Raw genomic sequence first — 12,390 nt, 5'->3', positions numbered from 1 at the left:
TTGACTTCACTATTTTGAATAACGTAATCTTAATTATTATCTTCATTTTAATTGCATTCATTTATTTTATAATTTTTCTTTATTGTGTAAATGTTAATAATTTACTTAAGCTTTCCATTAATGAAACATGTCTGTAGCCTCACAGTGAACTGTAGATGACCATGTTACAGTACATTTAGCATGTATGCTGAAGGCAATATGTTGAAATTTTACCTTTTATCTTTCATTTTTCTCCAGGTTTCATACTGGAAAAATACTGTTGTGTGACATTATAAAAATGCTGATTTAAAAGATTAATTTAATATTGAATTCTGATGACCCTCCTAACATGTTTTACTAAAATAATTTCTAAAACCCCAATGGAAATTCAGGCAAGAACTAGCCATCATATAAACACTCATAAGCCAGGATGTTTGATGTACCATAGTGATTTAGTTTCTAATTTGCTGAAGGTGTGGCATTAGGATGCTGGCTCATATTGACTCCAGTATGACCCATTGTGGTAGCAATTTAGCTAGAGGTTGTGTTCTACTCCAAATAGTTTGTTTCAACACATCCTATAGCTGCACAACTCAATTGAGATCCAGTGAAAATGAAGCAAATCATTAAGCAGAGTTTTTCATCATTCACCTGAAACCATATCAAGATTTTCCTAGCTTTGTAGCTGTTCTATCGTGGAAAAGCTTTTTGGTAACACCTCTACTCAAAACATACACCTTTTTTTACCTGCAAAGATTATTTTTAATGTGAACAAACCGTATAATATCTAACCAAGCAGGGATGTTCAAAATGTTTCCACACATTTATATTTTTGTTGGCAACAGTGAATGCGGGAGGAGTAGTAACTGGGCATTAAGAAGTTGGTACGACGCTGGAAAAATTGCATTGCAAACAAAGGTGACTATGTAGGAAAGCGACATAATTTGTTTTTGAAATTCTTAACAAATATAGTTTAAAAATAGTGCAGAAACGTCCCTCGTAATTTGGCTATTCTTACACTCCCCACCTTTGGAAATATATAGTTCACAATTGCAATGCACTTGCACCCAGGACTATAGTCCACTATCTTATTAGCATGGCTCTTTCAGACTTCACCCAGGTATGACTGTCACAGCAGTTACTGTTGAAAGAGCTCTCTCTCACCACTGATTTACCAAGCTAAGAAAGGAACTTAGTTCCCAGCCTCTGGTGGTGGAATAATGCAAATGTGCAGTTAGGAAAGCAGGCTTCATAAGTTTTAATTAGGCCTGGGAAAGTTAACACTCTAATTTTTGTGATTAATGTGGCCCGTTTAACACATTAAAAAATATTGTTGCATCCAGGGCCTGCAATGAGGCAAATACCACAGACAATGCCCATAGTCAGAGCAGCATTTCCATGTTTTTTTTTTTCTTAACATTAGAAAACAATAATACAGTAATGATGAGGCTGGAGATGCAAAGGGCAATGTAACTGGACAGCTACTAAACACTGTGCTTTCAGAAGGCGCAGTGCATTATACAAATGAAACATCTAAGCAAGAGGAGGAAGTCCCGATAAAAGGGTGGAAATAGCAGGAGAGATGGGTTTGAATGCGGAAGCTGCTGAAATGGAAGTACTTTTGCTTGGATTTGGTGACAGAGCACAGGAGTCACGCAGTGCATGGATATGGATGAGAAGGAGCAGTGCAGTGTGTGCAAACAGCATGGAGTGAATGAGTGAGTAGAGGGGAGCAACAGTGAAAGAACAACATGCTTCTGGGTTGTAACACTGAAGCGGGAGACAGTACAGATGGTTAGACAACTCTGAGTGTGATTAAAGTTAAGGCGTTCACAGAGCTGCATTTATGTTGGCTTTTCCAGGTAGTCCCTTCCTTCTCAGACAGAGTTCGACCACCTGAGTAGTGTTCTCTCTCAGGTCAGGACCTAGGAGTATTACACTGTTATTTCTAGGGTGCACCAGTTGAAAAACACTTGTGTAGAGTATAATTATTAAGTTGTTGATGGTGGTGAAGAACTGAGGATAGTATTTGTGGAGTTTTAACACAAGTTTTAATGTATGCCCACTTGAGAGATGCTTATTCTTTCAATTAAATAGGTCATCATCATTCAACGTTAATAGACATTTTGATCATTTAATTTTTACTTGATATTTCTGTGTCTCATATGATATGACAATTAATATAGTATGTTGTTAAAAGTTCAGGTTTAAGGTCATTATTTAAGTTTAAACTATGCCATTATTTTTTTTAATTGCTTTCTGTTGATTCTACATGAAATTTGTGATTCAATGTGTAGTTACTTCATTATTTATGTACTGTATACAGTATACGCGCATTTAAGTCGGGGCTTGATTTTACTGTATAATTTCCAGTATTTTATAATGTTGGTCGAATAAGTCAAATGTGGAAAACTCACGCTATTGGTCCAAGTGATTATAATATGCTAACACCCACCTGAGAGAGTAACCACGGAGCATACTGCCTTTTTTTTCTATGTGTTGTGCCTATGTGACCACACAGTAATACCCGAACTATTCTGAAGTGACATTTGCACTGTTTTGTGTTTTTTGTATCTCACACCCTTATACACCTTCATCGTAAGAGCATCCCTTATCTACAATGGAGCATTCAATTAGAAGAAAATATGAAGCTGGTTTTAAATTAAAAATCGTTAAAGTGGTGAAAAAAATTGGTAACTGCGCTGCTGCAACAAAATTTGATGTGTCTGAGCAACTGGTGCTAGATTGGAGGAAGCAAGAAGATGTAAAAAAAAAAATTAAGTGTCAAATTTTTGAATGGGCATATAAGTCAGGGTCTGATCTTATGATCAATTTTTTAGGTTTCAAGACCTGACTTATATGCGAGTATATACAGTATTAATTTTATGCTTACATGTTTTAATATTAGAAGCAATTAATCACAATTTGACTTCTCCCCGTCCTCTCTGATCAGCTCAATTGTCTGATCTTGTATAACTATACTTAGGAATGACCATCATGTATCACAGGTAATTTTGCTTTTATCTGAAACTCATAAAATTATAACCGTGTTTCTAAAATCGGTCACTTTCACTCCTGTTTTGACCCCTTGCTGCTTATTTTAACCATGTCTTTTGGCTTCCTTTTCATCTCCTGGACTCTTTGCTCACAATAATCCTTGAGTATGATATGTGTCCTATTACAATCTGACCTTAGTTTTCTATATTTTAGTTTGTTTTTGTTCATTTTTGTTAACTATTTTGAGTTTTTTTCTGTGTTAATGTCTTTGTTCAGCTCTTTTTTGATGTTTTGTTTTGCATTTATTGTTTTTTGAAAGTACTTGGTAATTGATTATTAAGATACTAATGTTTACATTTTTATTAGTTTATTTACTGGGGACCAAGAAGGCAAAATGCTGAGCCATTAGCTCTTTCATAATTTATGTTGCTCGGCTTTGTTTGCTGTTTTGATTTTAAAGTTTGCTTTTTTCTTCTGTAGTTGCTTGCATATTTTGGATGCTAGACTACTTACCATCCATCCATCCATTTTCTAACCCACTGAATCCGAACACAGGGTCACGGGGATCTGCTTGAGCCAATCCCAGCCAACACAGGGCAGGAACCAATCCCGGGCAGGGTGCCAACCCACCACAGGACACGGGCCAATTTAGTATCACCAATCCACCTAACCTGCATGTTTTTGGACTGTGGGAGGAAACCGGAGCGCCCGGAGGAAACCCACGCAGACACGGGGAGAACATGCAAATTCCATGCAGGGAAGACCCGGGAAGCAAACCCAGGTCTCCCAACTGCGAGGCAGCAGTGCTACCACTGCGCCACCATGCCGCCCTAGACTACTTACCTGTTTGCAATATTTATTCTGTTTTACTTTGACCTTTTTGGGGTCTCTTCTTGTATTCCTTTGGTTTTTATTTTTGAATTTTTTAAATATATTATGGATATTTTTGCTGTGTAGATCTTTTAAAATTAATTTAATATAATCAATTTATTCCTGTTTTTCTTATTTTGGGCCTGGGCTTTGGCCCACCCACTCTCCCTTTGGATATTTTTGAGGCTCCAGTGATTTTTGAGGTTTTTAAGGACTTAGGTTATTTTGTTGTTGTCACAGGCCACACTTAAATGGCTAGGCAACACTCAGAAAGCCTGGCTACTACAATATAGTTGGACACAAATGTGGTAATGGATTCCTGCTGCAACCTATCATATTATTGAACATCTTTCAAATTACTGTACATTTCCAACTGCCCTGAACCTATTTCCTTTCCCTGGAGTAGATAATTTTGGGGTACATTGTACTGTCTTCTGGAAGTATTTTGTTTTGTTTTCTCCTGAACCTCCCTTGTCAGAAATGACAGTTTCTAAATGACACATCTTTATAGCTTTTACCACCTACTTGAGCTGTTGACAGAATGGATTCATGAACTCATGAGATTTTTATTATATCCTGGTGATACCAGATGTAGTGCATTTACCACATTTTTCTTTGAATGGAGGGATAGACTAAATATCAAAAACTTTTGCATACAATAGCCTCTTTCACAAGAATATGGGCTGCCATGCACAGATTTTAAGCTTCACTTGGTGTTATGTGTATTGAGTTAACAGTTGTAGCAGAGGTTCTGATGCTTTTCTTTTATTATTGGGAGTGCATTCCTCAAGGTGACTGAAACATAGATAAACAAATGAACACTCCACATGATGAACAAAGCACACTAATCCCAAAAAGGACTGTAATCCCACAAGCCAATGAAAATTATTTTAGGATTTCATAATCCAAAAATAGTGAGTAATGATTCTGCAGCTCCCGAGAGATCAACCTCCTGAACTGCCAGTGTCCCATTTAAATACTAAGGAAAAACTAGGCCTCTTAGCAGTCCAGTGTAACCAGGAAAGCACGACATGATGGGAATCCTAATCCAATTAAAGTAGAGCTGCAACAAGTTAATTTTATTGAAACAGGGACAAAAATTTTGTATTGAGCAGGGGTATCTTAAAGAAGTTTATATTTTTTATTTATTTATTTATTTTTGCTCATGTCCAGGTCACTCCTAGTAGTACATATGTGTTTTTTATCCAGCTGAGATATGTTTTCTTTTTCAATGGCTGCAGTATGCTTTTGCATTGTGGTTTCTGGAGGTCAGTTAGTCTTAGTAAAACAGCAACTGCTTAGTTTCTCTGCAGCAATCCTTGTTTTTGACAGGCAGTCAACCATTCCCTTTCAACTAGCTGACCATTTTTCAGATGGCACTTTTGCTGTTATTCAGTTGCTTGACAGTAAAGCAGCATCAATGTTGTATCGTATGACTTCTCTGTCATGACTTTGTTTCCATTTTTGCAGCTGAAGGTAACCCACTAACACCTACTTTTACAAATCAATTTCTTGTCTTCGAAGTTACATATGAGTCCTCTCCTAGGACTGTGAATTTGGTGTGTTCGGAATACTTGTGTGCCTCAGTGGTCCTTCTATCTATGTTGTCGGGAGATGTTCAATTCTGAGCCACCAAGATTGTGTCTGTAGAAAATATTTTTATATGATGGAACAGGAGATGAACATGTAAACAGTGTCAAAAGTAAAGTCAAAGTCAATTCCAAAATTACAGATTATGAAAGCAATGAAGCCTAAACAAACATCTAGAATCTTAGTTGACAGAAATGTTAAGTTAAAGGTCTTATGATGAGATATTTGCAAAACATGGTATTCCAAGAGTCTTTATTTTTTTCTTTGGGATTTGTCCTATAAACTTTCACAGGAAAAAACCTGCAGCACTGCTTTAAATATTGTTGCATGAATGAGGACACTCATCACGACTTTCAGGACTGCACCCTCTAACATTTAGTTGTTGCGTCATAGAAACAATGACAACACTCACAAGTAAAAAAAGAGGACTTTGCATAATTTTCAAAACATAACAAATATGAATATTAAATTAGGATTTCAGTAAAAGATACACAGAAAATATTTTTTTAAATACTCTGACATTTAGACTGTCCATAAAAAATTATCAAAACTCCAAGAAAGACTTGTACATTAAAAAAAATTAATAAAGTTTAAAAAATCATAACAAGAGACATATTCCTATGAGGGTTAACCATAGCTAATAGGTCTAAAAAGAAATCCCAGACAAAGGACAATCCATAATTAATCCTCGGGAATGTTCTAATTAAATTGAAGATAACTTTGTGCAGACAAATGATACCTGAACCATGACTAAGAGGGTTGTTCAGAGATGAGTCTGTGGTGGCCAGTTAACCCATTTAGCCCTGTCAGCCCAAAAAAGCTGTGTAGAACCACCATGTGATCTTTTCATATACAGAGCAAAAGCTGAGGGTCAGATGCAGTGCCGGTCAGGTAACATGCATGTGTGGGAAAAATCCAGATGCATTATGTCTTGACAATTTATTGTGTAGGCAGATGGAAAAGTTGGCAGCCCACTTAAGCAGAATAAAGAACCAGAAGATGAACCTGGGCCCATTAACAAAGCAAGGGTCAAAACTGTAAAGTCAAAATATTGAGTTTTCAAAAAGTAAATTACTAACCAAAATACAAAGTCAAAAGGATCCTAAGCAGGTGTTAAAAAACTAGAAAAAAAACTATTACAGAACTCAAATCAAAGTCTTTTAGAATGCATCTATAATCTTGAATCTTACATAAAATGCTGCAACAGTGTTTAAGGCATCACACACGGGAGTTTACGTGGTGCGACTTCTTTGAACTGTGTACCTGACAATAGAATACTGTTTGAATACTTGGTACTAAGTTGCAGCCATTTAATGTGGACATTGGACCTTCCAAAGAGAGTTTCTTGTCTACTCTAGTCTTTATAAATTTAATTTAAAAAGTATCAATGTTCAGCCAAGGTTTGGAAGGTATCCAGTTTGAGAACGTAACAGTTACATGTCTCCTGTTTACAAATTATGTTGCAATTTCCAGTGTGCACTGAAACATTTCACAGCTGTATGTGATGCAGTTGGGAATAAAATTTGCACCTCCAAAAATGTGGTCAAGGTCTTCTCCAAGAAAAGAATGGTATGGTACTTACAGATGGGCATCGAACAGCAGAGGTAATTTTGAGATTGACAGATGAATTTGGAAAGCAGGAACATGAACATTATTCTGGACCGTGATGCTAAGTGGAGCTAAGAGTGCAAATAAAGTCTTCATTCCTACCCTTACCTATGGTCGTGAGCAATCTAGAATAAGACTGGGAGCGCAAGCAGCTGTGCAGGGTGAGGATCTTAAAAGGCTAGGAGGAAATTGGAGTAGAAATGATTAGTCAAATCAAGAGGAGCCAGTTTGGGTTCTTTGGCATATATTTAGGATGCCCCTTGGACACTGTCATCAGGAGGTGTACAAGGCACAGCTCAGTGGAGAAAGACCTGAGGCCAGACCTAGGAAACAATAGAGAAATCATACAGTATCACTTGACTGACCTGGGTATTCCCTAAAAATGACTAAAGAGTATTGGATAGGGAGGCCTTGTTCAGTCAAGCTACCGTACTGCGACTGTGGATTTTATTTGGATATTTTGATACTGATCAACGTGAACGTCAAAGTGAAGACAGATCTCTTAATGGTGGTCTAAATTAATTACAAATATTAAATCCACTGTGATTCAATATTGTATAATAATGAAATGTGAAAACGTCCAAGTTGGTGAACACCTTTTATAGGCAAAGTAACATTGGAGTCTCTAGTTTTGTCCAATTTACTGTACATCAGTATGTTTGTGTTTTTATTATGCATCTTTATGAACTTAAAAATTTCAAAAAGAGAGATAAAAGTCAACACATAAAATGACACTAGTCCAGTCAGGTTCACCAAACATTATGTTAATTTTATTTTTTTTATTGATTTTAATTACCATACAGTATATACTCGTGGATAAGTTCTCACGCGGGACTTGATTTCATCGTATAATTTCTTATATTTTATAATGTCGGTTGTATAAGTCGAATGCGGAAAACTCACGCTATTGGTCCAAGAGATTATGATATGCTAATGCCCACCTGTGAGAGTAACCACGGAGCACACTGCCTTTTTTTTCTATGTGGATGAGGCAATGCGCTGTATCAGCGTGTGCTCCTGACCTCTCTCTCTCTCTCTCTCTCTCTCTCTCTCTCTATTGTGCCTACGTGGTCACATGGTAATACCCAAACTATTCCAAAGCAACATTTGCACTGATTTTTGTATCTCACACCCTCATACACCTTTATTGTAAGAGCATCCCTTATCTACGATGGAGCGTTCGATCAGAAGAAAATATGAATCTGGTTTTAATTTAAATGTCATTGAAGTAGCGAAAGAAATTGGTAACTGCGCTGCTGCAACAAAATTGAGATTGGTGGAGGCAAGAAGATGTAAAAAAAAAAAAGTGTCTAAGTTGTTTTGAACGGGCGTATAAGTTGGGGTCTGATTTTATGATTGATTTTTTGGGTTTCAAGATCCAGTTTATATGTGAGTATATATGGTAGAAGCAAATAATATTCCATACAATCATGTCAACCTTAACAAACCAAAATTCAACCCCCACACACGAGAAAGACAGGAAAGTCAACAACCAGAGCAAATCTTTAAAAGCAGCAAGGAAGAAAGAGTATCATTGTGACACCAAGGCTGTCTGATAGGCATTCAAAGATTTTTGTCCAAAAAGATGTTAGTTTAGTGCCCAGTGAGGCTGCAGCTAGATTGCAATGTTAACAAATTAAATCTTGCAGTGGATACATTTTGGACAATTTTAAATGGGATAAATGCTCTCGATATAAGATTTTAAGTTGAACGATTGAATGCTTTGCCCATATAGAGCAAAAGTGTATTCTGTGAATGGCTGCTTTCCACTTCTTTCCTGAAATATTAAATGAAAAAACCTTTCCCCATTGTACACTGGGCTCTTTGAAAGGAAGGGATTTTAAAATGTTTTATATATTTTGGAGATGCTATATGAGTCTTCAAGACTGATCAATATTTCTTCTGGAATAGAACTATTTGGGTGGTGAGGAAATTTGGGCAGGTTCCATATAAGCAAAGTTTCTATTTTGAAAAGTAGAGGAAAAACTGTGTGAGACGTTTAATTTGAAGCTTAATTGTTCATAGGATGCACAGACATCTGTGCACAAGTCTCTAAGTGTTCTAATCCCAGCCATTTTCCAAACGTCAAATACTGTATGCTTGAGAGGGTAGAAAAAGATGTCAAGGTGAAACAGATAAGAGGTTATCTGTCTTAAAGTGCTTCCTACATTGGCTCCATATTCTGAGTGAATGAAGGGCAACTGGATTAGTAATGTACTGACAATAATTTGTATTTACTGGGGCACAGAGCAGACCATATAATGAAGAACTGCTAGATTTTATTTCTATCAAAGACCAGGCTTGTGTATATTTATCTATCTGTGTTCATGTCCAGGGGCCTCATGTATAAACAGTGTATACGCCCATTTTCACGCTCACATCGTGATGTATAAAAACTAAACTTGCCGTAAAGCCACGCACATTTTCATGCCATCTGAATCCCTGGCGTACCCAAGTTCTCCGCTCGGTTTTGCAAACTGGTGGCCACCCATGGAAAGCACGCCGGAAGGGGCGTGGATTCACTAAGCCGCCGACAAGTAAGCCGCCCATGGCGCACGCAGGAAGGAGCCACGCCCACCAACTCTAAGACCATTGGATACGACGACAACTCGTAGAGCCACGGCCACCAACTCGGACGCGACGACTGGGAAAATAGCCATCATTTATGTTCATCTGGGCTAGAGGCCACATGCATCTCTGAGCCACGTTGAATTTTCATTAGTCAACCTCAGTCGAACCTCGGTTCACACAGAGGCAGCGCGAGAGAGAAACAGAGGCACACACACAGGCAGCACCAGAGAGAGACAGAGGCACACAGGCAGGCAGTGAGAGAGAGAGCCGCGCACACACACACAGGCAGAGCCAGAGAGAGACAGAGGCAAACACACAGACAGATAGATAGATACTTTATTAATCCCAAGGGGAAATTCACATTCTCCAGCAGCAGCATACTGATACAATAAACAATATTAAATTAAAGATTGATAATAATGCAGGTAAAAAAAACAGACAATAACTTTGTATAATGTTAAATGTTAACGTTTAATCCAGTGGAATTGAAGAGTCTCATAGTTTGGGGGATGAAAGATCTCCTCAATCTGTCAGTGGAGCTGAACAGTGACAGCAGTCTGTCGCTGAAGCTGCTCTTCTGTCTAGAGATGATTCTGTTCAGTGGATGCAGTGGATTCTCCATAATTGACAGGAGCCTGCTCAGCGCCCGTCGCTCTGCCACAGATGTTAAACTGTCCAGCTCCATGCCAACAACAGAGCCTGCCTTCCTCACCAGTTTGTCCAGGCGTGAGGCGTCTTTCTTCTTAATTCTGCCTCCCCAGCACACCACCGCGTAGAAGAGGGCGCTCGCCACAACCGTCTGATAGAACATCTGCAGCATCTTATTGCAGATGTTGAAGGACGCCAGCCTTCTAAGGAAGTATAACCAGCTCTGTCCTTTCTTGCACAGAGCATCAGTATTGGCGGTCCAGTCTAATTTATCATCCAGCTGCACTCCCAGATATTTATAGGTCTCCACCATCTGCACACAGTCATCTCTGATGATCACGGGGTCCATGAGGGGTCTGGGCCTCCTAAAATCTATCACCAGTTCCTTGGTTTTGCTGGTGTTCAGGTGTAGGTGGTTTGAGTCGCACCATTTAACAAAGTCCTTGATTAGGTCCCTATACTCCTCCTCCTGCCCACTCCTGATGCAGCCCACGATAGCAGTGTCATCAGCGAACTTTTGCACGTGGCAGGACTCCGAGTTGTATTGGAAGTCCGATGTATATAGTTACAGTTGGTGGGCGGGTCTCTGTTAGTTGCTTTTGCGAGCGGGCACATGACCAGGCAGTGTGTATGCTTCGAGAGCGAAGGTGGACGCGACAGCACCATCTAAGAAGAATCATATTTGTCGTGGATGTGAATTGCTGTATGCAGCGTGTAAAACAGTTTGCAAGGGGTATTCCATGGTCTTAGCAGTGTCTGTACTTCGATGTGAATCGATGTATGCAGCGTGTAAAACGCTGTATTGTATTTTGCCCTCTCCAAAGTTACATCTTTCATTCACCTACAGTCGTATCCTCAAAACCAACCCCATTTGGACAACTGTGTCTTTCAGGAAGTGTTCACCCATCAATACATAATTATGCGGCGGGTTGGCTAGTATTGTTTATTAGTTTAAGGCATCTGATTGTAATTAACCTGTAACAATATAATGGTCCATGGAATGGCCAAACTATTCAAAATACCATAGCTGCTTTAGCGTTGTTACTCTTAGGTATTTATCCCACTGTATCTGAGTGTGAAATCACAGCTGTACAGCAGCTAATTGGAAAGAGAATTATCGGTATACAGCATCAAGCACACACTGCCTCAGCCATGCACTATTTGAACTGCTCCAATACAGCAAACGCTTCAAAGCCTTTCATGTAAGGACCTTGTGGTTTAGAAACAGTTTCATCCCGAGAGCTCTAAACGCACACAATCTATCCATCAAGTGCTCTACAAGAACGTGGAAGTTGGCGTATACATAGATTCATACATCCGGGTGTTTTTGTGCGTACGCACATTTCCAATTTTGTCCATACGCCATGTTTTAGTGTGAATTCTACGCACGTAATTATGCATGAGGCCCCAGGTCTTTACGGCCTGTATATTTAGCGCCCAGTAATAAAACTGAAAATTAGGTAGTGCCATGCACCATTTTACTTTATGTCATTGTTGAGTCACCCTTTGGACGTGTTGCTACTTCGAATTCCAAAAATGATTGAATCTAGTTTCTTAAAATTGATTTGCTAATGTACAGTATTATGGGGATGCTCTGAAATAGACCGTACTAGGATCATCCTCAATAGGATCCGTGATCACATGCTCACCTACCAGTGACCGGAACAGTCTGGTTTTATGCCTAAGAAGTCTACCATCGACCGCACTCTGGCACTGAGGGTTCTCATGGAGCGCAAACGCAAATATCGGCAGAGTTTCTTTGCAGCCTTTGTCGATTTTTGTAAAGTGTTGATTGAGGTGCCCTGTGTGACATCCTGAGGGTTCGCAGGATCCCCGTGAGGTTGCTGGATATCATGGTCGGCCTGTACACTGGTACTGTGAGTGCTGTGCAGAGTGGAGGCAGAACCTCTGCGTTTTTCCCAGTTGATTCTGGGGTTCATCAGGGGTGTGTCCTTGCTCCTACTCTGTTCAATGCTTGTATAGACTGGGTTTTGGGCAAGGTCGTGGGGTCCAGCGGATGTGAGACATCTGTTGGTGAAGAAAGATTTACGGATCTTGACTTTGCTGACGATGCTGTGATCTTCGCGGAGTTAATGGAGACTCTGATCAAGGCGCTCGAGAGACTGA

The sequence above is a fragment of the Erpetoichthys calabaricus genome, chromosome 15 (assembly GCF_900747795.2).
Source record: "Erpetoichthys calabaricus chromosome 15, fErpCal1.3, whole genome shotgun sequence".
Lineage (NCBI taxonomy): Eukaryota > Metazoa > Chordata > Cladistia > Polypteriformes > Polypteridae > Erpetoichthys > Erpetoichthys calabaricus.
The sequence above is the reverse complement of the archived record's forward strand: the minus strand, read 5'-3'. Positions refer to the sequence as shown.